This window comes from Hemicordylus capensis, chromosome 1 (genome assembly GCF_027244095.1).
Source record: "Hemicordylus capensis ecotype Gifberg chromosome 1, rHemCap1.1.pri, whole genome shotgun sequence".
In the NCBI taxonomy this organism is placed as follows: domain Eukaryota; kingdom Metazoa; phylum Chordata; class Lepidosauria; order Squamata; family Cordylidae; genus Hemicordylus; species Hemicordylus capensis.
In genome coordinates, this window is record NC_069657.1 from 364676461 (window position 1) to 364703868 (window position 27408).

The 27408-nt window shown below is 42.0% G+C and overlaps 1 protein-coding gene across 2 annotated transcripts in view; it reads left to right on the forward strand.

The window, feature by feature from the left end:
* Window positions 1–27408, forward strand: part of SCAF8 (SR-related CTD associated factor 8) — a 110682-nt gene that overhangs the window by 70977 nt on the left and 12297 nt on the right. The window contains exon 21 of one of the 2 annotated variants that reach the window (XM_053293521.1): window positions 20194–24332. The exons of the other annotated variant lie outside the window; for it this stretch is intronic. The gene's annotated coding sequence lies outside the window, so the exon portion shown is untranslated. Of the gene's footprint in view, window positions 1–20193; window positions 24333–27408 lie in introns of those variants that run through there. 2 annotated transcript variants of the gene reach the window in all.

A 27408-nucleotide genomic window follows, 5' to 3' on the forward strand; every position in this document is an offset into this window, starting at 1 on the left:
TTATACTTTTCAAAGGTCCGATATTGTTCTATTCTACAATCCTTGTCTTCTTGGTTCCATGTAATATTCTAATTTTCTGGGATTGTGGATTTGGGGTTTTCATGAGCTGTATGCCATGATCATCACAATTATAACAAATTAAGGCTTGACTTATCTCGCTTTGCATGTAATGAGTCTGTCTCATATATCAGTTTCACCATTTAATTTGCATTACTGAAATTAATGGACTTTTGCACGATATTCTAATTTTCCGAGTTTCACCTGTACATGCCTGGTGACCCATGTCTTACCAATATCTCTCATTTGCTTGAGCATGCAGAAGGCCCTGAAATCAGCTTTTGTTGTAGGCATTGCTGCTCCTCCTCAGAGTTGCACATGATGACTAGATGGAGTGCATGGTGAATGAGGACTGCTTTTATATGATGTTTCATTACTATTTTTAGTGGATTAGAGAACTTTAGTGGATTAGCGAATGTACTTCAGTAGTACGTCATAAATTTAATGTATGGAATGCTAGACATTTTGTGAAAATAAATCTGCACAGAAGTTTGCACCTCTTTACAATTCATATATGGAAGGGGAGCAATACTGGAAAGCAGGCTTGGAATACTGAAAAGCGGAGAAATTATAAATAGCATGGAAGTGTGTTCACATAATTTCTAAGCTTGAAGTGTATTACAGGCTTGTAGCACTAACAGATATGGTTAAACCCCAGCAACCATGTTGCAAGGAAACTAGATACATAGTAAGGGTATTCACACAACTGACAGGGATGGCAAGCGGTGTGGGAAGGCAGGATTTCACCTACCTCCCACCCCCACTCCGATGATCCTTTGTGAAATCTTCAGTGCGCCACTACACACCCAGACAATCTGCACTGCTCCATGCAGCGCAAGGCTAGTACTCATTTTCCCAGCCTCTGATATCCCACAATGCACTGCGCAACGAGCGTGATGCATTGCGAGATAGGGATGTGCATGGAACTGGGCAGGGGAAGTTCAAAGGCAGCAGGGGAGGGTGCACTTACCCCTCGCCATCAGTAAAGGCTCCACTAGGGCGGCAGCATACCTCCCTGCCACCCCGTTCCCCCCTTGACAGGAAGTACTTGGTGTGTGTGCACACTCCGGGCACAAGCAAGCACAACGTGCACATGCACCAGGTACCTCCTGGTACTTCTGGCCAAAGAGGGAACAGGGCAGCAGGGAAGTATGCTGCCACCCCATCAGAGCCTTTACTAATGGAGCCCCAGTGGGGGGAAAGTGAGGGGTTAAGGGCGCTCTCAAAGGGCTGGGCTTAAAAGTAGGGTTAGGCTGGGCAGGAACACAAGCATCACATCCACATCACGCAAGCAGCCTGACCCCAGGTTGCCCTAGCCTGGGTTAGGCTGCTCGTGAGAACAGCCTTAATATATGTTGCTATGTCTGCAATAAACACATTGTGATCCAATACAAGTGTCTTTCCTACTTGTCTCATCTGCCAGTTGTCAGTGAAAGATGCTCCGAACACAGCATTTAGTGTTAGCGGAGTGACTCAATTTGAGATTCAGAAAAGTCGTGTTAAAGGGAATGGTGCCTGAGTTGCACATTGTGCTGAACATGAACTTCAGTGTTCATTGTGCCAATGTGGTTTACTGACTAGTGTTGGACATGGGACGTCAAAGTTCAACTGTGAAATTCATGAAGCAAGTAACTTTCTCTGGTTAACCCACCTCATAGGGCTAGTGTGAGGCTGAAATGTTGCTCTCAGCTTGTTAGAGGAACAGTGGGAGACAAATGTGACAATAACTAAACAAACCTTTCAGGTATACCAATTTGGTCCTGAAATTGATAAAATTGGAGAGTGCTTGTCGACCATCTACACCAACCCCTTGCTTGATGCAGGAAATACAAAGCTAGAGCATTCCCTTCAGATGGCTGTCCAGATTCTGAAGACCTCCAGCAAGGCAGGACTCACCCGTCCTCCCTAGGTAATTTTCGAATTGGCCTTACCGTTTCTCCTAATGTTCAACCAAAGTCTACCTTCCTATAACCTACATCTAGTCCTGCCTTCTGGGGCAGCAGAGAACAAATCTTTGCCTCTCCCCACACCTTTGAGTACAGCCCTTCGTGTGGTTATACTGTCAAGACTGCCCTCCCTGCAGACTTCTCTTTTCCAGGCTTAACGTACCCAGTTCTTCAACCTTTCCTCATAAGAGTTTGTTTTCCAGACCCCTGATCATCTGCATTGCTGTCCTCCAAGACTGTTCCAATTTGTTAAATGTATGGCATTCAGAACATATCACAGTGCTCCAGATAAGATCTCTGACTAGTGCAGAATAAAATGGAACTCTTACTTCTCATGGCTTGGAAACCGTTTTTGCCACTAAATCTGGCGTGATCAACTGCAATCCTGAGTATCCCTCATCCTGTATCTGCAGTTTATTTTGTTTTTATTTATCTATGTGCAGAACTTTGCATGTATCTCTGTTGAGCTTCATTTTGTTAATTTCAGCTCAATTTTCAATTCTGTCAGGGTCATTGTGAATTTTATCCCTATTCTCCTGAGATGTTCACTTCCCAGTCTTGTGTTTTTTATCCCATTGCAAATTTGATGAAGATTTCCCCCATGTCTTCATCTAATAAAAATGTTGGAGGAGTACTGAGTTTGGGACATAGCACTACAGTGCCTCTCTCAGAACCTTCCGAGTGCTCTTTTTGAGTGTTTTTTTCTAACCAGTTGTGAATCTGCCTGATGGTATTGTTATCTAGCCTGCATTTGAATAGGTTACTAACCAAAATATCATGAGGGACTTTACAAAACACTTGCTGAAGATAAATTATGTCCCCTAAACTAGGGCCATGGTCAAAAAAAGAGGTAAGATTAGTCTTGCAGGCTTTACTGTTGATACACCCATGCTGGCTTTTCTGCTAATCACCGCATGTTGTCAAGGCTTGGGACCTAGTTATAGGCAGTATATAAATGTGTTAAATACATTTTTAAAATTTTAATCAGATACTTACAGACTGACTGCTTTATAGTCTGTTCTATATCTGTCCTGATACCAAAGTCAGAATGGCAGGTTCATAGTTTTCTAGAACCTCTTTTTTTGCTTTTATTTGAAGGTTCAATCAAGATTGATCAGTCTTGTGGCATCTCACCTATTCTCTATGATTTCTCAAAAATAATAGAAGCTCTGAGAGTACATTAACTAGTTATTTTAGTGTTCTTCTAAGATGCGATTCATCTAGACCCAAAGACTTGAACTCAATTAATGTAGCTCTATATTTGCTGACCATCTCATTATCAGTCTTAAACTGCTATCTTACCATTAACACTGTTTTTGTGAGGTTGTACTCGTGTAGTATGATATATTCAAATATCTAGTAAATTGAAGAAGAGGGAATTGTGAGCCTTTATGACAGGATTTAAGAAAACTTATAAATAATACTGATATTAAAGTATCATAACTACCATGCTATTGACCATAGACTGACTCTTCTTTAGCTAGAGTGGAAGACTGATAACTAGACTTGGAGGCAATTGGCAATCTCGCTAAAATTTCTTATTAAAACTAGCCAGCCTTAATCATAAAAATAACTCATGAAATACCTCATTAAAAGTAAATCATAAAAATAAAAAATAATCATAAAAACAACCTAATCATAAAAATAAAAAAGCTGGTACATATATTCCAGCAATAAGTACAGTTAGAGAGTTTCTTGAAAGCTGAAATTTGACTTGCTCTAACTTGCTGGGCAAAGCAGTTGTGACTACCAATAAAAAGTCAGTCATTCTAAATAAATGTTTCCTAATATTTTTCTGAATAAGAGGGACATAACCTTTATTCAAAAAGAAGAGATCCTGAAAAATATATACTGTTGCCAGGAATGTTGTGTCTCTAGATCAACTGCTACCACAAATTACTTCCATTTATGTAAAAATATTCAGCACTGAGACATTTGCACTTGGATATGCAGAACCTATGACTTGAATATATCTGATTAATTTCAGGGTCTTAGCTGAGATCAGGTCATGAATTTTTTAAACTTGTTTCCTCATAGGCTTGGAAGTTCTAATTTCAAATTGAGATGGGCTACACATTTTATGATGTTACAAATATGTTAATAAATGTAATTACTTAGAAAAAGTACCTATTAAAGAGGATTAATAAAAAGTCTTCAATAGTTTCTTCAATGTGATGTACAGCTATTTGGGTTTCGAAATGGTTCTCATAATAGCAGTTTACTCTTACAAACATATTATGCAATTGAATAGAATTAAACATACCTTTTGTTCCACTTAACTAAGTTCAGCTTAATTAAACAAGCTATATTTATCATGTCTGTAAAGTGTCATGTTATCATATATGATATGAATGTGTAGCTCCCCACCATAAACATTAGTCTGATGAGGAGCCAAATGCAGAGGGTGAACATGCGCAGCCATCGCAGCACATCTGTGTAGGGATGTGCACTGAACTGGTTCAGAGTTCCTTTATGGGCCTCTGAACCGATTGGAAAGACTGACGGTTCAGCTGGTTCGAAGGTGGTGGGATGACTGAGGAGGGTGCTCTTACCTCAACCCACCCCCCCGGCCTGGATCCCCCCTCCAGCACTGTTCTCAAAAATGGCCCCGCTGGGGTGGCAGAGTAGCTCATTGCCGCCCTAGTATGCCGCATACCGTAAGTGGCTGCTGTGCATGCACACATCACGTGCAAGGAGCTTTGGGGCCGTTTTTAAGAACAGTGTCGATGGGGGAAACCCGGGGTGGGGGAGCACTCTCTCCAGTCCTTAAAGTTACCCCCCCACACACACCTTTGAACAGTCGACAGTTCCATGCACATCCCTACATCTGTCTGCTCATCTTTTCTGCTGCATTCTCCTCAGAGCCATCTTACTTATTTCTCTTTGTAAACCGCCCTAAGCCATTTTTGGAAGGGCAGTATAGAAATTGAATTATTATTATTATTATCATCATTATTATTATTTTATTATTATTATTATGAACTGAGCTTGTCAGGACAAGGCTGAAAATATGCTCTATTTCTGTTGTATTGGGAAAACATTTCCAAAGAATATGTTACTCTTTTAAGACAAATTCACTCACAAGATCAAAACAGGTTTGATGCAGGGGCATAGCATCCCTTGGGCAAGGGAGAATAAATGGCCCTGGGGTCCTCCAGGGCACCCCCGTCCTGCACCCAGCCAGTGAACAAACCACTCCTATGCAGCTCCTCCCTTACAGCACCAACTGCGTGTCCTTTTTCTCCCTCACTCCAAGCAAAGCACCAGTGCAGCAAACAAAGTGCTGGCGGGGAGTGGGGGTGTGGCCCTTCTTTCTCCTGGCCGCGCCTCCAGTGTCAGTGTTTGTGTGATGTCAATGTGCTGTGGACGTTGCTGGAGCTTGTACAGGCGTGCTCAACAATGGTGGGAGGATCACCAGCCACGGCCAGTTCCTGGGCCATTGGCGAGCCCCCTGTGTGAATACTGCAGAATATGATCAGATGATGAAGGAAGCAGCGACTGAGGAAAATAGAAGGAAACAAGCTATGTCAAAAAGAAAATGGGATGCTAGTGGAAAGCAGAAATGTAGGAAAAGATTCAGCAAGAACTTTTAAATACATTGTTGCTCAGACAAGCTGATCTAGATGTTGTTATAGCTAGGAAACATATTCTTTTATGGGGGAGGAATGACAATTCAGGGGAACAAAAAACCCAAATCTATTAAACTTCCCTTTGCATCCTTGTCCCCTCCCTTTTTTTGCTGAATGGTGGGGTGTGGTCCTATTTTTTCTTTTTTCTTTTACGCTATCCATTGTCTCCCGGACCAGATGAGAAGCTGGGGTGGAACATAGTAAGAATTAAACAGCACCTGTCCAGTCAGTAGGGTCCACAGAGCAAGGCAAGTTTGGTTAGTCTGTGCTAGGGAACATAAATGGTTGTCTTGTTACTGGGACCAAAGAGCAAACTTGACCCAGAAGCTTTTATAAAGTGGTGAGATTTCATCATGTGGCCTCCTCAAGATGCCTTTTGCAGATTTGGATGGTAATCTTGTTTCCTGCTTTGACTGGAGCCTAGTCCGAAGGCACAGAATTCACCGGATTGCTGCCCAGGCTCCTTTGACAGTGAGGCTATAGCCTTGAGGCTATACTAGTAAGAGGCAGCATTGGCTTATATAAATAAATACCTCATTTGGTATCTATCCAAGCTCCAAGAGACTTTAGTGAGGAGGCCAGAAAGGTTCCCGTTTTATGGCAGCTGGCCTACCAATCACAGAAGCACCTGCCATCACACTTACAACCTTTGCCGCTTCAGACGAAGCGTTAAGCATGGGCAGCACAGGAGGGAGTGAGGCAAATGGAAGATGCACCTCATTGGGGGTGAGGTGTGTGGATTTCACTCCCGCTTTGGGCACCATACACGAGTATACCATCCTTTTAAGATAATGTGTGACGAGGGCTAGGGTCTTTGCCAATTGCAGTGCCTCTGCCATTCTGAAGTGGATATTTTTATATTGATTCTCATAGTATTCCTGCTACAGATAGAGACAAAAATGCAAACCTGCTACTTAAAAATATGATAAACTCCTCTGAGTTTAGTGTCTGAATTAGTGCTGGTTTAAACACACAGTAGTTTAAATTTGTTACTCTCTCATTAACAAAAGTTGCCTTGTGTTACTTGAGTAGATCTTATATAAGCAACTTCCTTATTCGCAAAGTAATGCATTGCCAGGTAGCAGGGATTATGTAATGAACATTATAATATATGCTATGTAACTACCTTTACTAGGGGCAAACAAAACTGTTTGGATATCCTCGGCTAGTCACATGGGTGATCCTAGCCACTGAGAGATCACATACTCTCCAGCATGGTGTAGTGGTTAGAGTGCTGGACTAGAGCTGGGGAGACCCAAGTTCAAATCCCCATTCAGCCATGAGACTTGCTGGGTAATTCTGGGTCAGTCACTTCTCTCTCAGCCTAACCTACTTCACAGGGTTGTTGTGAGGAGAAACCTAAGTATGTAGTACACCGCTCTGGGCTCCTTGGAGGAAGAGTGGGATATAAAATGTAAATAAAATAAAATAAATACTTAGCTGATGAAATAATTGAGGGCAGAATGAACTCTCTTCAAGACAATGCTTCCTGAATAGTTAGCTCTTTTTGCTGGGAATGATTTAGCAGTTTATTTTGGCAGACCAGACTAAGGATGGTCTATTTTTGGGGAGAGATTAAGGACGTAAAGGAACAATTTAGGCAATTGGAGCTTTCCACTTGAATTTCTTTACTGGGGAAGTTGCCCATGGTTGTGGATTAATTTTTATTGGTTTTCCAGATTATCAGTAACCATTTGTCAGTGAAATATTAAAGATTTTCACAAAGGAAGGTGTATACCCAAGATATAAAAGGTAATTTAAATTTACTTATAGTGTGCATTAGATTCCTGAACCAAGGCAGGAAGCATTCTGATAATTTAAACCTCTGATACTGGTTCCCATAAAAGAAAGGGAGGGAAAATCATGCATACAAGAGAATCAAACCATATCACCACACAACATATACATCAATATCTTTTCTTCTGTTGGCCTGGTTGACTTGTAAGTTTCCCCAGTCTATAAGATCTACAGAAAAAGGAAACTACAGTAGTTTTTGAAATTGGGGGAAAGCAAGACTTTCAGTGATGCTTGAGGGTAGTTTTATTCATATAAAACAGGGCTGCACAACTTCAGCCCTCCAGCTGTTGGACTACAACCCCCATCATCCCACCCACCCCCAGTGGCCAATAGTGAGGGGTGATGGAAGTTGTAGTCCAACAACAGCTGAAGGGCTGAAGTTGTGCAACCATAATCGAAAAGCTTTAAAATAATCTGTTTCTGATCTGTCTGAATAGTATTGCTTGCCCTGGCCTAATTCTAATACAGATTTGTTTGCCTCCCACATCTTAGATCAAATAGCATATGACATCATCATGTTCATTATATTGTTTGGCTGGAATCTGAGACTGGAAAGTGACCAGCCTCAGAGGAAAGATGCATCTAAATACCAGTTTCAGGGGAGCAGCAGCAAGAGCGAGGGCATGCCCTCAGCTCTTGCTTGTGGGCTTCTCAGAGGCATCTGGTGTGCCACTGTGGGAAACAAGATACTGGACTAGATAGGCCTTGGGCCTGATCCTTATGCTCTTAAAGTAGAAGAAATCCATAAACAGAGGAGGGGAGAATAGTGTTGAAGGAGCAGCAAAATGCCACATAAATAGCAGTGAACTGGATTTGGAAAAGATGAGCATATAAAGACATCTCTGATCCCTTCCTCCAATGTAGTACTCTTGCTGTGGGGAAAAGAAAGAAAGAGGAGAACATTAAGCACAATCCTAATTATAATTCAATAGTCTAAATGCAGAGACTGTTGCCAACCCACCTGAAAAATATTTGGCTAAAAATAGAAGTGACAGGGATTAGTTATGTTGTTCCTTAATCTGAGGGCTTTAAAGAAAAAACACTTGATAAACAGCCAAAAATGTTTCATACATTCCCATTTCCCCTTCCACTTAAAGTGAGCATAACCCAGCATTATGATCAGACCAAGTATGCATTAAACTGTCATACCCTAGCCCGTGTGCATGTCGCTTCTCAATGTGTAAACTGGAAGTGATTTCAAAAGCAATTCTTAAGTTTTTAATTGCCTCTGAAAATATAGCTGCTATAACATTTGCCCATACTATAATTGTCTTTCATAGTTTCATGAAATACCTTCTGTGTACTAAAACAGAATTCACCTCATAATAGTAAGTGTAGAAAAAAGAAAGTTTTCAAAACAAAAAAACCCAGTTCATATACAGGAAAGTGGAATATTTATAGTGAGTGGGTTTGTAAAATATATAAGCACGCCTTCTTTAATTATACAATTTCACCTTCATGGAAGACACAGCTGTAGGTGTGTTTCTCCTAAACAAAATTGACCTTCAATAGCTGTTGTTCTCAATACCTTAAGCTTAAAGATACCAAAAGCTCTTAAAAGACTCAAAAGACTGACTACAATCACACATGCAACAATGTCCATATGCCAGATTTGTAGTACCCTGTTTCCCTGAAAATAAGACATACCCATAAAATAAGCCGTAGCAGGATTTCTAAGCAGTAGTGCAATATAAGCCATACCCCGAAAATAAGACATAGTGGTGATCTCTCCTGGCTCAGTAGTAGGCTGCTTGCTGAAGCTTTCCCCCTATCCCCCTGGTGTGTGTGTATGGGGTGAGAGAGACCCACAGACAGGGGCATAACGATACCGGTAGGGGTGGCAGGCTGCAAGCTGAGGCATACGGTAGAGGGAAGTACGGTAAAAAATCTCCTCAGAAAATCTCCTCCTCAATCTCCCCTCCTCCTGGCGCGGTGGTGCGGGAGGCGGCAAGAGTACGCTGGGAAGCGACGCCGGGCGGGAGATTTTTACCGTACTTCCCTCTACCGTATGCCTCAGCTTGCAGCCTGCCACCCCTACCGGTATCGTTACACCCCTGTCTGTGGGTCTCTCTCACTCCACACACACACCAGTAAAGCTGCTGCTCCCCAACACTGACCAGCAACAGTCTGTGGGTCTTATATGGATCATATGAGAGTTATGCAGGGCCGGACTGGGGGCACCAAGAGGGCGCCGGAATGTATGTGGGGAGGGCGCCAGGTTTTGAGCAGAATAGGTAATTAAGGGTGAGAGTTGGGGCGCAGGGGCACCGCATGGGTAGGGCGCACTGGGAATATGCCCTGTTGACCTATGGGCCAGTCCGAGCCTGGAGTTATGACGATGTTCCAGAAGAAGATGACTTAACTATAATTGAATAAATGTAGATTGTTGTACCACACTTAATAAAAATAAGACATCCCCTGAAAATAAGCCATAGTGTGTCTCCTTGAGGAAAAATAAATATAAGACAGTGTCTTATTTTCGGGGAAACACGGTAGACACACAATGTGGGGAGTTTCAGCGAAATAATTTTTAAGGCTCTTGTGGTAAAATAGTTCAAACTCCAGAACTCTTTAAAATAAATTAAGAACTACAATTTTGTTATTAACAGTTTATTAACCTGTCTTCCTGAACATTATGTCAAAGGGTAATATTTTCCCTTATGGCCTTAATCTACTAGTGTTTAGTCTAATTCCTGATCGTCTACATCTAGGTTAAGTATAGTTGTCATCTCCTTATATTTTGTCTGTCTGCTGCTGTTTCTTATTTCTATTAACCTTTTCTGGAAATAGGATGAGATTTTGTTTGTATGTGCTCTAGTCAGCAGTCTGAGGGTAGACAAGAGAAGCCCTTTCCTAACCCTGCTACCTGAGGCCTAGATGATCATATCAATAAAATAGAAGCTCTTTTCTCTGTGGTTTGGTACAAGAGAAGCACAAGCAGAGTTTTGCTTGTGTATCAGGATATCTCCACCTCCATCTGCTTCTTCTAGCCCCTTGTGCCCTTTGAAAGCCAGTCGTGGTGGGGGAGAGACCCTTCAGAATGCTGGAGGATACGACACGGGCTGTAGCTGAATTGAAGGGTCTTCAGAAATTGTGCCTTCCGCTCATAGGGGCTTCTGGATTTCACCCAAATGTAAACATATTTACATTGGGTAGATTCCTTGGGCGCAGAATACTTTCAAGATTCTGGTCTCCTATAGCACCTACTGGTGTTGCACTCAGCTCCTTTTCTTTTTAGCTGTTATATAAATGCATAACTGCTCCTTAGATATGGTAATGTGGTCTAATTTTCAGCAAGTTCAAGATAAGTCTTTTAATGGGTATTTCCACAGAAGGCTGGGCCCTTTTCACAGCATTTATATCAGGTTTCTGCTCCTTCATTGCAACACACCTCTGTGGATTAACATTCAACCTTCTGAGGCATCAGACATCAGCCCTAAAGAATGCATCTTGTAACATGTCCTTCCTCTCTCTTTACAGTTAATAGTCTTTCGGCCATTTGCCAGAGTCTTTACAGGCAGTAGCTGTTCTCCTTTCTGCTGTTCGTGCTTGCAGATGGCTCTAATAAAACATACTTGTAAATGTCTAAAGATGTTGTTTCTTCTTGTGGCATGCTGCATTTTAGATGGATGATAAAGTCCCCCAGGCTTCCAAAATTTGAAATTTTTTTTCTGTTCAGCATTGTAATAAATTAGTATTTCAAAAGATAGGTATAGCATTTTTAAAATATTGCCAGGAGGATCCAAAAAGCTGTGAGCAGCATTCTGCACATGCACCAGGCCTTTTCAGGCCACACTTTCCCCACTGCAGCTTCTTGAACCCCCCAAAACACCACTGGTGAGGTGCAGGAGATCTTCCAGAGCCACACTGCTGCAGCTCAAGAAATGCACATCAGCCAGCCTGGGACCTAGCATCCCAGCCTGGGACCTTTTTTTTACATAATCAGAAAGTTTAATCCAGGATTTTTAGATATAAAATTATCCTTTTAGCCCACATACTGTACTGTACTTCTGCACACTGTCTCAAGTTGCATCAGATCCTTGTGTGCTTGCACTGAATTTTGAGCTCTACTTTATAGACTTAAGGTGCTTTGAGACCTCACCTGTTTATGGTGGAATACTCTTCTTTGTTGTCATATAATTTATGGTATAAATTAATCCCTTTGTAATGCAATTGAATCAGATATTGAAATAATTAGATGTCAGGCTGTTTATATCAACATTTCTCATACACCACTCCTTCATTTTGACTCTTTGGAACAGTTAAGAAGGCTGAGTTCATTTTAACACTCAGCTGAAAGTGGGGCAGTTTTCACAAACATTATCATCAGCTTTGAAATTTGGCAAATTTCCAGATATCATTGCAAAAGGGATGAAAGTGTTCACGTATTTAGGCAGCATAATTCTAAGTAGCCTTAGCCTTACATTCTTGATTGGCTAGGATCACCCATATGACCGCCCAAGAAGCATTATCGTCACTCTGAATGAGCTTGCATTGTTCTTGGTGGTGTTGACGCATAGCCAGTTCTAGTTAGGTAGCATCATGATATCATAACATTTAGTATGTGGTCCTCAATTGACTAGGAACATTTTTGTGAAAGAAAAAGAAGCCTTAACTGAAAAGTTCACCAAAGCAGCAGCAGATTGGGGGAATAATGGTAGCAAACATTTGAAGTGATAGGATACTTGGGGAAAATATTTCTGACACTAAAGTACTGTTCTGTCCCTGCACATTTGATACAGCCCTGATACCCCCCTCCCCCCGCTCTGTTGTAGCTGACTGATACTTCCTGAAATAGTTCTCAATCTATATATGCTAGAAGCAAAAATAAATTAGTTTTCCGTTTCAGCAGAAACTGAATATTGCCCCCCCTTCCCCCCTCTTTTGTGTTTTGCCACCCATCTCTGCTGTCACCCAGAGTAACTCCACATTTTAGGGCCCTAGCTAGTTCCATGTTGTCAAGACTCTCACATAGGCAGAAACTGTTTCACTGCTGTTTAGTTTTTATTTCCTATGGCCCTTTCTCTGAGAAGCTTCATTGACAGGCTCTTGTTCCCTTTCTTGGCACTCCCTTGCCCCCTCTATTCTTCAGGGTGGGATCCTAGCCCTGCCCCAAAGCATGTTACCTTATGGCCCGGCTTCATGCTAGACACAGTGGTCTCAAATCTCCCTTCCTATGTCAAGGAAGTCCATTGTTCTGGGGAGCAGGGGTGTGTATGGTGTCTTAAACCCTACAGATGGTAAGCCATCTGCCTCAGAAGAGATAATTCCTCCCCTGCTATCTCAACTCTTGTTTGTTTGCTTGTTTGTTTGTTTGTTTAACTTGTGTGTATACCACCCAAAATGCAAGTCTTTGGGAAGTTTACAACAAAACAATAAAAACAACAAGTAAAAAGATTAAAACATTACAACAATTAAAAATTTGAAACCATGTTAAAACTATTAAAAATCCTCAACCTATTAAAACAGTATCAAATTAAAAGCCTGGGTGAACAAATGTGTCTTGACTGCCTTTCTAAAGATTGTAAGAGATGAGGAGGCTCTTATTTCAGCATGGAGTGTGTTCCAAAGCCTTGGGGCAGCAATGGAGAAGGCCTGACCAGATGAGCTAGTGGCTACTGCAGAAGGACCTCTCCTGATTATCTCAATGGGTGGTGTGGTCAAAGCGAAGAAGATGTTCTCTTAAATAGCCAGGGCCCAAGCTGTTTAGGGCTTTAAAGGTTATAACCAACACCTTGTACTCTGCCCGGAAATGTACTGGCAACCAGTGTAGATCTTTTAAGATAGGAGTGATATGGTCTCTCCGAGATGACCCAGAGACCAACCTGGTTGCCATATTCTGGACCAACTGCAGTTTCCTGACTACATACAAAGGGACGCCCCACATAGAACGCATTGCAGTTGTAAAGTCTGGAGGTGACCAGCAGATGTACTACTGTTCTGAGGTCATTTATGAGCCCCTGGTAAAACTGTAGTGGTAAAACTGCCGCCCTGTAACCAGAAGGTTACAAGTTCGATCCTGACCAGGGGCTCAAGGTTGACTCAGCCTTCCATCCTTCCGAGGTCGGTAAAATGAGTACCCAGAATGTTGGGGGCAATATGCTAAAATCATTGTAAACTGCTTAGAGAGCTCCGGCTATAAAGCGGTATATAAATGTAAGTGCTATTTATCTCAAGAAATGGACACAGCTGGCATATCAGCCAAAGCTGATGGAAGGCACCTCTGGCCTCTGCCTCAACCTGGGACACCAGGAAGAGGTTTGTGTCCAGAAGCACCCACAGACTGCGTACCTGTTCCTTCTGGGGAAGTGGACCCCATCCAGAACTGGCAGATCAAAATAATCTCCTGAGTTACGCCCCCGTGCAATAAGTACCTCTGTCTTATCTGGATTCAGTGTCCGTTTGTTATCTCTCATCCAGCCCATCACCACCTCCACGCATGCATTTAGGGAGGTTATGCCTTCATCTGACGATGTTGCCATGGAGAAAAAGATTTGGGTGTCGTCAGCATACTCATAACACCCTACACCAAATCTCCTGATGATCTCTCCCAGTGGTTTCATGTAGATGTTAAACAACATCGAAGACAATATGGAGCCCTAAGGGACACCATACCGAAGTGCAGATTTTGAAGTCCCAGAGGGACACCATCTGGAATCTGCCTGAGAGGTAGGAGTGGAACCACTGCAAAACAGTGCCTCCCATTCCCAATCCCCTCAGACGCTCCAGAAGGATACTATGGTTGATAGTATTGAAAACTGCCGTGAGGTCCAAAAGGACCAACAGAGTTGCACTCCCTCTGTCAATTCCCAATTGGAGATCATCCATTAGGCTGACCAAGACAGTCTCCACCCCATAGCCCACCCAAAAGCCAGTCTGAAACTGGTCTAGATAATCAGTTTCATCCAAAACTGTCTGGACTTGAGAGGCCACCACCCTTGCCCAACCATAGAAGGTTGGAGACAGGCCTATAGCTGCTTGAGGGATCCAATGCAGGCTTCTTCAAAAGAGGTCTAATAACTGCCTCCTTCAGGCAAGGAGGCATCCTGCCCTCCCTCAGAGAAGCATTTATTATCTCTACTAGGCCTTCTACAACAACTTCCCTGCCAGATAGTATAAGCCATGTTGGGTAAGGGTCAAGAGTACAAGTTGCTCCTGAGGGATTCTTAATGGCCTCGTGATTTGCCCCCATCTCAGTCTCATCTGGCTGGATTGGTCCCTCTTCCATGCCTAGGGGATCCCAGCTGTCAGATGAGTTAGTGTCCTTGGTCTTATAGGCAATGTCTCAAATGTCTGCCTCTCGTTCTGGTCCCTTTCTTTTCTGTATCCAGGGAAGCTGACCTAGGAACATAAATGGACCCTGCACTGTTGGCCTACACACACACACACACACACACACACACACACACACACACACACACACACACACACACACACCTACCCCTCCAAGAGCAAGCACTGGGGGCCTGGCTGCCATGGGCTCACATGCAGCTGTTGAGACTTGATACTAAACAGCAAACTAATAGATTTGAAGAACAAATTGGGTCATAGAACGGTACATTTTGAGGGATTTATTTTTATTAGTTATTTAGTCGATTGCTATACCGCCCTTCCAAAAATGGCTCAGCGCGGTTTACACAGAGAAATAACAAATAAGTAAGATAGATCCCTGTCCCCAAAGGGCTCACAATCTAAAAAGAAACACAAGATAGACACCAGCAACAGTCACTGGAGGTACTGTGCTGGAGCTGGATAGGGCCAGTTACTCTCCCCCTGCTCAATAAAGAGAATCACCACCTTAAAAGGTGCCTCTTTACCAAGTTAGCAGGGGTTGGGATTGGATTGGAAGGTATGCTTGCAGACTAGGTTTTACAGTGCCTCCCACTGTTCCCTCTAAGGTGTGCGCATGTGCTTGCATTCACCTGTTGTTTGATGTCTGCTCAGTCAGTTTTAGCTCCTGCTCAGGTTTAATCAGAATGGCCCCACTCTGAATGCATGTGCCCACACACTGCTTTAATACTGCTGCCCAGAAGAAAACTCATTCTGCACACAGATGGGGAAAAATTAGAGCGAATACTGTTGCCTTCACTTCATAAGGAATTGCAACTGTAGAAGAATGTGAAATTAAACAGCGGTAGTAGCTGACTAGCACCACTTTCTTGGTCCACAGGCAAGACCATTACTTCAAAGTCTGCACATGCTCTGGCACCGAGTCATTGCCTGTCCTACTCAGAAGCCCAGGTTTTGCACTTAGGGATGGGCAATGGGACACGTATATGGGTTTGCAGTCAAGCCTGCCCAGTGAAGGCTTGGAATAGTTGGGTAAGGTGGGTCAAATGAGCTCACCAGGAGGGACTAAACTTGATTATATCACCAATATAAGCAATTACAAAGGATTTCAAGCCAGCCTTGAACTTATCCATGATCCACTGGAAAATTATTGCTAACCCATAAGTCAAAGGGCATTCCAGTGAACTGGAATAACCTTTGGGTGACTGGGAAGGCAGCTTTTTCTCAGAGCGCCTCTATCACCCTTCTGTCATATCAAGGGTTTAAAGACAAATGGCCTGCCCTAGGGTTGATGGGCTCTTAACTGTTTTTGGCAATCCAGTCTTAAAGACGTAAGCACTCTTTTAGACCATTTGATCTTGGCAGATCATTTCTGAATGTTTAGTTTTATTTATTTCTATTAAAAAGATGTCCAGTGCATTCTAGTCTCTTCCCAAAAGCACAAATGACTAGTGGCCCAGCCCTTAGAGCATTGTGTTAGCTCCATCTGTTTCTTCTGGAATGACTGCACACTCAGACACCAGCTTTTTCTTTCTTTTGAATAATCACACATGAAAGTATTGCAGGCAAATTTTTTGTCCAAAGACTGGAACAGGAGTTTCCCATTGCACACAATCTATAGAAACTCTAGAAAGTTTGAACCTTCAAATTTGATATATAAAATTGTATGCTATTTTAAAAACTAATAAAAGACACTGTGACATGATGCATCTGATAAAGTAGGGTCTTGCTTATACAAGTGGATACTGTGTTGCAACTAGATCCTATGCATTTTACTCAAAAACAGATTCCACTGGATTCAATTAAATTTCTTCCTAGTAAGTGGATTGAGGATTGCAGCGTTAGTCTTACAGGTGGCAAAAAGCTGTTTGGTGGTTTTTCAACCAAGTAACACAGGGAAAATTTATCCAGATAATATAGGAATCTCAAAACAAAGCCACCTAATGGCTCAGCAAGGAAGTAACTTGCCTAGGGAGCAAGAAGTTGTTGGTTCAAATCCCTACTGGTATGTTTCCCAGACTATGGGAAGCACCTATATCGGGCAGCAGCAATACAGGAAGATGCTGAAAGGCATCATCTCATACTGCACAGGAGATGGCAATGGTAAACCCCTCCTGTATTCTACCAAAGGAAACCACATGGCTTTGTGGTCGGCAGGAGTCAGCACTGACTCAACGGCACATCTTTTAACGTTAAATCAAAAACTAGTCTGTTCAGCTAAGAGATAGATCATGAGGTTTGTGCTCTCAAATGAAAAACTAAATCCATCTCTCAAATTGAAAATTCAGGTGTGTGTTCTGTAAGTGTGAATGGTGAGTCACTTTTATTTAAAGGGGAACACCTCAGCATTCTTTAGGTCATTGTACAATTTTTTCACATGCAATCTATACATCTCATGTGATGTTTAGAAAAATGTGGTGACAACTTTACACCTATACTCCTGTGTGTGCTTTTTATGACCTATACCCCCTATGAAACTTGAATGTTATGTATTTCAAGGACTGTTCCAATTCTATCCTACTGTGCTTTCTAAAGCCTTGTGTTTATGTTACCTGGGTTCCCACCACTCTAATTTCTTCCACACTACTCTCAAAAATGTTTATATGTTTCCATTTACATGACTACAGTGGATGTCATGGTTCTATACAACTACTGACACATCCTCTTGATAAGTCAGATGTTGCTACTGTTGTATGTAACTACACAATATGCTTTAGTCAGTCAAGTGGAAGATGTAAACATTAGCAGAAGCTGTTTGGATGGCTTTGTGATTGCACAAAGGCCATAACGATCAGATATCTAAAAGTAAATGACTCCAATGATAGACTCAAAGTCCTTGCAGAGTATTGACTAACATCCAGAGCAGCAAACTGGGGACGCAGTGGAGATGTGTCCCTATGCAGAGTGGCTGCTTTTAACTCAGCCAGACACTTCCTGGGCATCAGAGAATGCATTTGTGGGGAACTATTTTTGCTCCTCCCCCCTGCCTCCAAAAGTGCTCTTTGCCTTCCAAAAATATGTCTCTAAGAGTTGCACATGCTGCTCTGGATATTAGCCATTATCTGTGTGGTAAATTAGGACAGCATGGAGAAGTGTATGCAAATAAATGGTATCCGCTGCTGAACTTAAACTCTGAAATCCCTTTCCTTAAAAAAATTTATCCAAAGCCCAAACCTGAGCATCATCCAAAAGTGGTTTAAGCATTTGCCATTATTTCCATAGGCTTCTATTAGCTGTGTGCACGAAACCGGTGCCTGCCAGTTCGAAGGTGGGGGCGGGATATCTTAAAGGACGGGGGAGGGTGTTCTTACCCCTCCCGTCACATTTCCTCCACCGGTACTGCCTCTTAAAACGTTCCGGCAGGGTGGCAGTGTACCTCCTTGCTGCCCCAGTGCCTCCTCGGACCTGAAGTGCTTGGTGTGCATGTGCACATTGTGTATGTGCATGTTGCATGCATGCACACACGACGTGTGCATGCTCACTGGGCACTTCCAGTCCGAAGAGGCACTGGGGCAGCAAGGAGGTACGCTACCGCCCCGCTGGACCATTTTAAGAGGCAGCCCCGGTGGGGAAAATGTGGCGGGAGGGGTAAGAGCACCCTCCCCCATCCTTAAAATATCCCCCCATCTTCGTACCGCCGGACATTCGAACTGGTTCAGAGGCCCGTAAAAGGGCCTCCGAACTGGTTTGTGCACATCCCTAGCTTTTTATCAACCAGAGTATGGTCTAGTATGGTAGTAGAGTTCTAATATTTGTGGAGTTTTCATGACCTATATTTTGAGAGAGAGAGAGCGCGCATGTGTGTGTGTTTAACTGTTTATATATGTGTGTGTTGTGGCCAGACCACAGGTCAAGAAGACATAGATTTGATGAACTGGCTGCTAATATTTAAATATTGTTAAAATTGGGGTTGCCTCATTTTCTTATATATAGATGCTGCCAGCAACTTGATTTCTGATTCATAGGAGAGAAGCCCCATTCATAGGGGGGTGTTTTTTTATTGTGTATATTTTCTGTATAAGTAGCAAAAATGGAGCAAAAGTCCATGCTCCTATAAATCTACACTACTTAGGGTCTGTAACATTTCCCACAGGCACACATTCCAAAAACATGAGTAGAACTCATTACTTCTGTGGTTGGTCCCAGCAATTTAGGACCCCACCTCTAAATGTTTGTGATGAATAGAGCAAGGGCCCCCCCTAGAATTCTGTGCCGCCTCATCATGTACTAACATATTATAGCTGCCTTGTATGTGAGGGAAGGTGTGCTGAAGATTTTGCTCTGTCCTGTGTTGAGAGCACCCTTTCCTCAACAGATATTTCGAGGACTCCTCTTTTCCCCACCCTGAGAAACACAGTCTCCCATATTCCCTTATGCAACTTACCCGTGTTTCCCCGAAAATAAGACAGTGTCTTATATTAATTTTAGCCCAAAAAAATGCACTAGGGCAATTAGCGGTACATCAGAAATTACTGCTAGGTCTTACTTTCGGGGTAGGTCTTACTTTCGGGGAAACAGGGTACTACTCTCTCTTGTGATCTCCCTAGTGGCTGATTCCTCACTCCAAACCATCATTTCAAGGTTGTACTAACCCTCCCAGCCAGTTACACATTTGGTTATCTTTCACTTTGCCTATTAGCTGTCCCTGAATCCAGGTTTCCTGGCTTCTTAGTGTGTGATCTTCAACCTGAACTCTTAGCTTTCTTTGAATCCCAATGCCTAAACCTCTGTGAAGTTTATACCCCAGGCTGCTTTCAGCATTTTGCTGCATGATGCCCTTCTTCCCTACCCAATGGCAAAGCATATCTATTCTCCTGCTCTTGCATGCTTTTTCTGACCTGGCCGGACATCCCACAACAGAATGACATAGAACCACCCCCACTTGCTCAGTACTCTGAAGCTCATACCCACACTGTGTAGAGCTCCTGGGCAGGCTAATAACACATCTTTGTTGCTGCTTCACATGCCCAGGTATTGTGTAATATGAGAATGGAGGAGCTTGGCACAAAAATACAATTCTTTGAGATTTAATCTAGCATCATTTTCTCATATCTCATCTGACACCAATTTCTGTTTTTTTCTGGTATTTTTTCTGCTACTTAATGTTGCTACTTCATCTTCATCAATTTAGGGTGCTTCCAGATGGGCTCATGCATCTCATGCACATAGAATCAACACATCTAACTCCCACAATTCAAACAAGGACTTGTAAGATGTTAAATGGGTTGCAAGGATTAATTGTTGTAGTTTAAGACAGGGGAATCTGTGCCATAATGAAATGGCATATCCTCATGTATTTCATGTAGTTTGCGAATTAGTTCTTCTTTTTTAAAGACTTGCCTTCCCCATATGTCTCAGGGTCAGACTAGCTATTACACTGGAAAGAATTATTACTCTTTTCCCAAGCACATGATTAACTGCAAGATTGATTTAATGATTTGGGATCCTTCTTTTTACCCCATCATCTTGCCAAGATGCCGAAGCATACCACAGGTGAGGAGACTGGAGAAGATGAAGTAGAAGGAAAGAAGCAAGAATAAACCAAGAAACAGTCTTGTGTGAAAGCACAACACCAGGGATATTTTGTGAATCAGATGTCTGGATCACCCTGTGCAGATGTTAAATGTTGGGATGGCTTTTATTCACAGTCAGCCACAGCTCTCAGATGATCGCCTCAGGATTGTGAATGCTCAGGACTGGATAGAAAATGCATAAGGAAGTATATACAGACACCAATACATGCATAAAAAAAAATCCTCCTCAGTCATGGTGGCTAACATCCCAATGAATGCTGTGCCAATGTAACAGCACTTTCTGTCACACAGCAGGAAGGGGGCAAATTTTAATTATCTTCCCTCTGCACCTGCCTGTACCTCAAACAGCCCTCAGAGACATGGTTTCAGGAGGCACCGGAACTTGCAGAGGGAAGGGAAGATTGTCAAAAATTATGCCTTACACATTGTGTGACAGAAAATGCTGGTGCATTGGTGCAGCATTCATTTGCATGCCAGCCAGTGTTTTCATGTTTCAGCCTATGGCTGTACTTCAGGTTCATCCAATATACCCTCCTTGTGACCCTGGGCGATGTAGGCACAAGCCTGGATACTGTGATATGGATACCACATACTGGAGTGGATGAAAATCTTCACATATTTTCAACATCTTTCTTGAATTTCTTGGTTTTGGTTGCAGATTAGAGTCTTGATTGTAATATGTGATGGCTAGATTGCAGCCCCAGGCTCTAACAGAGAAAAGTGAGTCTATTCTAGACAAAATGAGAAACATTGACTGATATGATGAGGAAAGCTCCTCAAAGTGGCCCTATTGAAATGCCTAACTTGTCCTTTTAATTTCAGTGGGACTGCTTTGAGTCATTTCCCTCATGACAGCCATTATCCCTTAAATAATTGCAAAGGAAAGCCTAGTCTATAAACTACCACCCTGATACACACTGAGGGTTATTTGTAACTTAATTGGGGGCACGCTTGTGTTTACTACCACATCTGCACACTGCTGGGCACCATGGCCAAGCGTACATGAATGTCTTACATGTGTGCTTTTACAGCTTTAGGAGCTCATCTTCAAAACCTAATATGTGAAGTTGACCCTACATATATGTGAAATGGGCCCTACATGTAAGGCAAGTAAAAGAAATGTGGCATTTGTCAATTATTGTACACCCAGCCAGCATGGTATGGCAGCTGTAAGCAGAGGCCTATACCACAGTATGATTAGTTTCCTTTGTAATATGATCTGTATAAGAAATAGAGAAATGTGGTATATTGTGTAGCCATTGGTTAGGGATTCACACACGTGCAAATGTATACTCTGTTCTTCAAAAATGTATATCACTTGCTGGAAGAGAGGGAAATTGGCATCCTTTTGTTCTGAGCTGAGTGAAGAAAACTTTCTGCTGCCTGTTGTAGGTACCTGTAAGTTTAAGTTGTGTTTTTGTTTCAAATTAAAATGGTGATGGAAAGCACAAAATGGCAGCACCATAAAGGAGAAAAAGCAAAAACAAAGATGCAAGAGAGGATTTAATTAAAAGAAAATGTATCTTTATAATCCCAGCACATTTCAGCTACAACACTCTTCATCAGGGAATACAATACAAACTAAGGGCAGTTTCCGATGTTGCACAGAACTTCTGTTAACACCAATCTCCATGTGTCCTCCCTTAACCGCAGAAATGCCCTCCCCACTACTCACTCCCATCCCTGCCCTCCCCACTCCCATACCTGCATGAGTGTCTGTTTCCTTTCTAGGTTAGGAAAAGCCATCAGTCTCTGCTTATTTTGGCCTACTTCTTTCTGAAAACAAAACAAAACAAGCCACTTCTACCCTCAAGTTCAAATGAGTTTTGGAGCTCAGGTTTTCTGAAGCAAGAAGGTTAGAATAGTTAGAAAACTGATGGGTTCAGATGTTGTGCCCAATCTTGGCTTTTCCAAACCGTGAAAGGAAGTAGACACTCGTGGGTATGGGAGGGGCAAGTGCATGCTCCCAAGGCTAAGGACTGTCATGTGGAACTTGGTGTCAACAGAAGTTCTGCACGACATCTGAAGTTGCCCTAAGCATCTCTTCAAGGATCACATTCAGAAAAGCTAACTTTCTGCAAAGCTATTTAATTTCTGCTTGGAAAATGGGATTATAAAGAATTTCATTTTCAGTAAATCTCATGCACCTTGTGTGAGACTGTTTTCACAATACAAGTACCACTTGTATAACAGATGCTAAACTAACCATTTACAAACTCAGTAGGGGTGATTATTTGTATACAATGGACTGCAAACTCCAGCAAGACCACTGGATTAATGATCAGAGCCTCACAGCTAGGCCTCATCCTAGCTCTTAAGTCTAGAATCAGAGTTTTGTGATTGGCTTTTTCCCAGGACCAGTAATGCCTCATAACTAGATGTTGTTCCAGATCCCAAGCCCACAGACAGGAACTGCAGAGATAGTGCTAAGCAAGCATTACTCTTGGCATTATATATTATTTTCTACAGCTCTCTATGCCCAATCTACCACAAAATGACAGGAGGTTTAAAGAGTATCAGACTTGGGGGGCGGGGTTTAGAAAAGCAGATAAAGAGGTTAAAAGGTGCATTTGGATACAGAATCAAACCTCGTCATTACACAGAGTTTATGGAGTCTTTAACATTGCTCATTGCCCGCATAGGTACCCTTAGAACTTTAAACCCAAGTTTATTTGGCTCCCTTAGAAAGGCCATCTGATTGCAATAACTAAAGATCATGACTGACATACTGCACAAGAGTATGTCAGCCTATTAATGTTGTGTTTGCACAGTTCGCGTAAGTTGCACAAAGGCAAATTTTGCATTACACAAGATTTGAAATAATGGGTTTGCTCTTCTGTAATGGAGATTGTGCAGATACAATATTACTAGGCTGGCATATTCTTGTGCAGTGTGTCAGCCCCTCATACCACAAAATGTCTTGATGTGAGACTTAAGATATATTCAGCATTTAAATGTATGGATGCTTATTTCACAATTCCCTTTATCTGCCTTTTTCCATCTAAAGGGTATAAACAAACAGGATTCACATTTATTTCAGTGGGTCTCCCATCACTGTGGGAACAATGTGAATCAGGTGTTCAGAGGAGTGATGACTCGGTGTGAGCTGTGAGATAGGGAAGTCCCCTGGGTCACATCTCACCTCTGCATGGATACTCTAGGGAGCCTTAGCCAAGCCACTCTTGAGTCCCAACCCCTTGCTGATTGGCCTTACAGAACTGGTGTAAGGATTTCTGAAACAATATTTGGGAAGTGCTTTGAAGACTTAAAATGTACTATAGACATGCTAGGTGGTATTATTTTATCCCAGCTTTAGTGCAATTTTAATCAGAGTATGTATGTTCACGGTATGTTCATCTCAGTATTTTAGTGCAAGGTATAGGGTTGAAACAGATTCATAGTGCTGAAAGCAGCCCAGTAGGCTGCCTATTCCAGATTCGGGCTGCAAAATCCATTTCACTGTGTCCTGCACAGGTTGGAGAAGATGGGCCCCTGACCTTCCGGCTGCCTTCTTCAGAGAGGCACAAGGGGAAGAGCAGAGTGAGCTGGCAGCCAGCCAGCAGGACCCCCTCCTTCAGGGTCCCAGGGACATTTGTCCTGCCTTGTTCAATTGTAGCTATGCCCCCAGTCCTGCACGTTCCATGTGCCAGCAGATGCTACCCTCCAACAGCTCTTTCAGATAGCTGGTCTTTTTTCTGCCTGCATGCTGTGAAGTGTTGTCATCTTTCTTTGGCTATTACATTTTAAATTTTAAATTTTAGTTCACTTTCCTTGAAGCAGGACTTCAGTTTTAATCCCCTTATATTTCAGAACAATTTATAGTAGGCCTAGACTAGATCCATACCTGTTGAGATACAATTAAGTAGGCTTAATTGTTTAACAAAAGAAACATTAAAAACCCCAAAAGGTATTTTAGTGAGTTCTTTTGACTCTATGTACCTTTAAGAAAATACGTTATACATTAAAATACTTCTATATCTCATCTGCTTTCTTTTTACGTTTGAAACTGTATTCTTGATTTCTGTAAAATATCTGTATGATAGATGATGCATTAAATAAAGTTTTAATTGCGTATGCTACTCTGTATTGTCTCAATAAAAGTAGACTGCTAATATTGGAACAGATCATCTTTTCCTTTGCACTCTGAACACCATTTCAGCTTTTGCTTTTGAAAAACTCTGCTCCTGCCTAACACCTAAGAAGCTGCATCAGGCAATACTAGCCCAGTTTTATCTGCTCTGACATGCAGTGGCTCTCCAAGGTTTCAAGCAGTGGCCTCTCATCACTTGTTACCTGATCCTTTAATCAGAGATGTGGGGAGTTCTTGTGGATCAGAGTTCTTGTGTTCTACCATTGAGTAGAATGTGTGTTTTACCACTGTGTGGTTGAACATTTTACCACTGTGTTCTTCCAATGAGACTGTGCTCTACCGCTGAGCTATGAGACTACAAAGAAGGTAATAGTTAAATCTTTCCTATTATTGCTATGCTTTTATACCATGGATCGCTCTGTGAGAAGAAGAGTAATGACAGAGAAGCATCCCTGAAAGATGATGAAAAATCATTACTTTTCTTCCCCTGCAATGAGCACTGTATTGGGGAACCTTCTCAGGTTCCACAAGTCAAGCAGTAAGGTTCAACAGGCCCAGCTGACGTCTCTTGAAAACTGACGTTGCACCCTAGACCACCGCCCAGCATTCTCCACCATTCACAGGGTTTTCTTGGCAGACAAATCCATGTGGAACTAATTGCCTGAAGGTAGGAAGTTGGAAAACCACTAGAATGCAGCATTTCCTGTCATTCAGTCCCATTCTCTTTGACTGGAACATACAGGAATACATTGAAACAGGAATGAGTTGGTAGCCATTTCTGGAACTCTTTGCTATGAACTTCTTAGGGGTTATTCCCCCTCCATATACAGTTTCTCTTAACAACATCCCCTAGGATTAAATTTAACAAGTTAGCCATTCACTCTGTGAAAAAGTAGGTTGTATTCTGTCAGAGTTGCCTGTCTGCAATTAACCAGACATCTCTTAGCACTTCAGTTTCAGGAAAGAATAACTAAATCTTTCATTTACTCCTTCTGCTACAGTTATGACCCGCTATATCCTCTCTTAGTCATTTCCTTTTTGGGAAGGAGAAAAAATGGGTATTTCTCATTTGAAAGTCATTTCATACCAGTGGTCATTTTTATTGGCGCTCTCTCTCTCCCACCCCCCTTTTTCCAGTTCTACAGTACTCTTCAACAAGATAGTTACAGATAATATAATCCTAATAATGATGATATATTATTTTAAGATTTCTTATTTCTAGCAGTACCAATTCTAAGGAGGAATAATACTTAATACAATTACTTCACAGAGTATATGCATCATCCAGCCTCCCGTAAAAGCAAAGGTATTGCATTAATTGCTCAAGGAGACCAAATCTTCCATTTAAAGTGTATTCTTCCATAAACTGTTTAGTTTTTTTAACCATTCTGGTATGTTCTGGTTTGCAATTCCTGAAGAGGATATGTTGACACATGCTGGATATATATGATATGCACAAAAATTAACTTGATGGTAAGCATTTAGGCAAGGGCTGTCATTCTGAAGAGGCACTGGATAAATTCACACAATCCTCCCCCCACTATAATCAAATGTAATCTAAGCGTTGTCTACTTGCTGCAATTATATCCAGAATTAATGTTAATCTAACATATATTTGACTTTGATCTCTTGAAACAATCTAATTGTAATCAGATTGTAATTATTCAATTTGCAGCAGAAGAAAATATGCCAACCGTTTTTATATACACACAGACACACACTCTTATATCCCAGCTCATCCTGCAGTTGAGGTGGACTAGTTGATACAAATCTCATATTAAACCTGGAATTCCACTATCACAGGTTTGTTGTGAGGGAGAAATCTTTCATAAATGTGTCAAATCTGAAAAGAGTCACAAAGTTGTTGTCAGAAGCCATTGTCCAATTGCCCACCCACTCAAGGCAAGCAAGATACTCCATAAATCTAAACTCCTGGATGTATTCTTTATTATGCAGAGCTATGATCACAAGGCACATGAACTTGAGCTGGCATCATCCGGCAGCTGCCAAAGAACCATTGCTGATCCCTGAGTCCACCTCAGTCACCATAGCCTTCATGTGGTAGTGGAAGAGTGACTTTCTCAGGGCTGACCCAGGTAAAAGGAAGCACATGGGATGCAATTTGCTGAGGGCGTCCTGAAACCTAGAGCCAGCTCTGACTTGAACCTTGCTGAATCAAAGCAGATCTGGGACTGGTCAATACCAAGATGGGTGACACCCTATGAAGCTGATATTCATTGCTTCAGCCCCTCTCCACCCTCCGCAAGAAAAAACTCAGCCAACCAAACAGCACATGCACATCCAATTGTCAATCTAGCTTTGTGGAAGATTTCTTTCCAGTTTCAAACATGGCAAAGAGCTGCATCTTGAGCATGTGGCAAATGAAACCCATATTGACCAGAGTCTCCACCTCCCCACATTCTTCTGTTTCTAATTGTAATAGATATAGCTGCCCCAGAAAAAGTGAGCGAAACCATTTTTATGGTCTGCGGAATGAACAAATAACTACCATAAAATAACTGCCATACATTTCTGTGTTGAAGTCACTTATGTTTTTTGCTGTCACAACTGTTCTGTGGTGACTGTTACAGAATATTACACCCTAAAATCACCTAAATGCCTAAATATTAATGGACTGTTTGTATCACTTGATTCATATACCCTACTTTAGATTTAGATAGCTTCTCTTCTCTTAACTGTCACAACTCACGTAATTGTAAAGTTTAATCTTATTGTCTCTAAACTCCCCCAATCCCCTCCAAAGTTAAAGAAGCCACATTGTCAAGCTCATTAGGTTCAGTTTAAACCTTTGGCTTTTGAACAAGAGTGACCAACACCAGAAAACAGCATTCCAATCATGTTTCACGAAGAGTCTGTGCAAATTAGTACTTAACCAGTTCCTACCAGAAACAACATGCTTCCTCCTGTCCAAGAACTGCATTTGACATTGCAGCTTCATCTATTGCAGCACATAATCATCTTCTGATCAGGAACAATTCCCAGATATTTTCCATCTCTCCTTTTTCTACCTCGTAGCCACTTTTATATTAAAACTGATATAATTT